Source organism: Nyctereutes procyonoides, unplaced genomic scaffold (genome assembly GCF_905146905.1).
Source record: "Nyctereutes procyonoides isolate TBG_1078 unplaced genomic scaffold, NYPRO_anot_genome, whole genome shotgun sequence".
In the NCBI taxonomy this organism is placed as follows: domain Eukaryota; kingdom Metazoa; phylum Chordata; class Mammalia; order Carnivora; family Canidae; genus Nyctereutes; species Nyctereutes procyonoides.
In genome coordinates, this window is record NW_026575125.1 from 34962450 (window position 1) to 34965096 (window position 2647).

At 46.3% G+C, this 2647-nt stretch overlaps 1 non-coding gene across 1 annotated transcript; it reads right to left on the bottom strand.

Annotated features, from left to right (window-relative positions):
- Nucleotides 1-272: 272 nt before the first annotated feature.
- LOC129518968 (U6 spliceosomal RNA) lies at nucleotides 273-374 on the bottom strand. Its single transcript, XR_008666299.1, has one exon. It is a non-coding gene; the product is annotated as a U6 spliceosomal RNA (small nuclear RNA).
- Between the last annotated feature and the right edge of the window lie 2273 nt (nucleotides 375-2647).

Below are 2647 nucleotides of genomic sequence, written 5' to 3' on the forward strand. Positions count from 1 at the left end.
CAGGGAATTTGGCAATTAGCTCACAGGTGGATGAGCTCATTCCCTCTCTTAATATGTGAGCAACTGGCGCCAGGGAGCTGGTATCTTTATTAAGTTCCATCTCTAGGCAGCAAAGCCTCTCAAATCTTTAGCTAAACTGTGCGTGTGTGTGTGTGTGTGTAGTATAAAGTTTATTTTAGAAGACATCATTTTTTATACTTTTTTTTGGCGAGATAGGTTGTAGGATACTAGGACATTTTTATTCCAGTCTTCGTATCTTTTATGCATTAAAAAAAAACACAGAATGCTTCCTGAATTTGCATGTCATTGTTGTACATGGGCCATGCTGATCTCAGTACCAGCCTGATTTTACCGCATGCACAGCCAAAGTGAGCACTATACCACTTTCTACTACTGCAAAGGACACATAACATAAAGTTGGCCATCTTAAGCATTTTTAAAGAGATTTATTTATTTATTTTCGAGGTGGGAGGGGCAGAGGGAGAGAGAGAGTGAGAGAATCTCAAGCAGGCTGCCTGCTGAGTTCAGAGCCTGATGCGAGACTCGATCTCAGGACGCTGAGAACATGACCTGAGCCCAAATCAAGAGTCGGATGCTTAACTGGGGGAGCCACTCAGGCTCTTCCGTGTTAAGCATTTTTTTCCCTGTGTTAAGCATTTTTAAGTGTATAGTGGAGCGGCATCACCACCATCCATCTCCAGAACTTTTCTGTCTTCCCAAACGGAAACTCTATATCCCTTGGATACTAATTTCACATTCCCCCCAATCTCCTGGCCCCTGGCAGCCTCCATGCTACTCTCTGTCTCTATGAGCGCCACTACTCCAGGGACCTCATATAAGTGGAATCATGCAGTATTTGTCCTTTTGTGACTGGCTTGGTGTTCTCCAGAATGCCTGACCCATTTTACTTTCCTGCCAGCAGGATGCCAGGATTCCGATTTCTCCATGTCCTTGTCAACACTTTTTATTCTCTGATGTTTATTTGCTTGTAATAATGGTCAGCCTACTGGATGTGAGGTGCTCTTTTATTGTGGTGTTGATTCTGTAGCTAAACTTATTTGTTGGGGAAGCAGTGGAGAGTAATGATTCCTGTGTGGGATGTTCACTGTGAGTGGACTCAGCTTTGGACTTCGGAAGGCCAGCCTTCCCACTCTTGGGCAGTTAACTGGCTCTCTGGGGCCTGTTGTATAAAATATATATAAAATGTTCCAATCTCCTCCATGTACCTCATCTTCTTTCCTCAAGGATTATTAGTATGATCAGTTCACATGTGAAAGTTTAAAAGATTCTTCTAAATATTCATTTTTAAAAACATTTTATTTATTTATTCATGAGAAACACACAGAGAGAGGCAGAGACATAGGCATAGGGAGAAGCAGGCTCCCTGTGGGGATCCCGATGTGGGACTCAATCCCAAAACCTCCGGATCACGACCTGAGCTGAAGGCAGATGCTCAACCACAGAGCCACCCAGATGCCTCCCCGCCAAATATTTAAATGCTCGCAGATGAGCACATATAATTGTGTTTTCTCTTTTGTTAATTCATTTCTTAAATTTTATTTTAATGTCTTTTAAGATTTTATTTATTTATTCATGAGAGACAGAGAAAGAGAGAGAGAGGCAGAGACACAGGCAGAGGGAGAAGCAGGCTCCATGCAGGGAGCCCGACGTGGGACTTGATCCCGGGACTCCATGCCCTGGGCCGAAGGCAGGCACTAAACCACTGAGCCACCCAGGGATTCCCTATTTTAATGTCTTTTTTAAGCTTTATTTCTTTTAGGAATCTCTACCCCCAATGTGGGGCTAAAACTCATGACCCGAAGATCAAGTGTCACTTGCTCCTCGGACTGAGCCAGCTGGGTGCTCCTACTTTGTGAACATCAAGGAAGTTCAAATACGGGGGACCTACAGGCTGGGTGCTGGATGCAGGGGAGAAAAAGAGCATGGAACTGGAAGCTGCCCTTCGTGTCCCCTTTCTCCCACCTCTGTAAGCAGGACTGGTGTTTTTGTTTTTACAACGCATTCCAGTGTCTGTTGACAAGCACACACAAAGACTTTCCAGGAAAGCCAAGGCCAAGGCCGGGCTAATTTGGCTGGTAAATATGCAGTGTGCCACTTTTAGACTTGGACACTGTATTACTTACAAAAACAGTGAAAGGAAGATCAGCCGAAAGTGCCGGCTCCCTGGGTCGTTGTCCCATAGCAGAAAGGATGCCACTAAAGTACATGGGCCCAGATGGTCTAATTCCAGGCTGGCAGTACCCAGCTAGGTGGTTTTGTGGTCTGTGGCCCTGTCCTGTGGCAGGTGGTATGAAGAAGCTCTCATACCTCATCAGAACCCAGGAATGTCTTCTGAAAGCGTCCCAGAGGAGATAAGGAGGTGTTAGGCTGTATTATGTACCCCCTGCTGCAATTCGTATGTTGAGGCCCTGGCTGGCACCTTCATCTGGGGTTCTAGCTCTGGACCTGGGAGAAATCAGATTTCTGTTGTTTAAGCCCCCCCCCCCACAACCCTCCCCCATCCCACCAGTCTCTGGTACGGGAGGCAAATGGAAGAGGGCCTCAGAGTCATTCCCCACACTCCTCCATCTTCTGTTGTGCCAGGACGCAGACCAGCTGCCGTTCAAACCCTGCCTGCCTGGACACG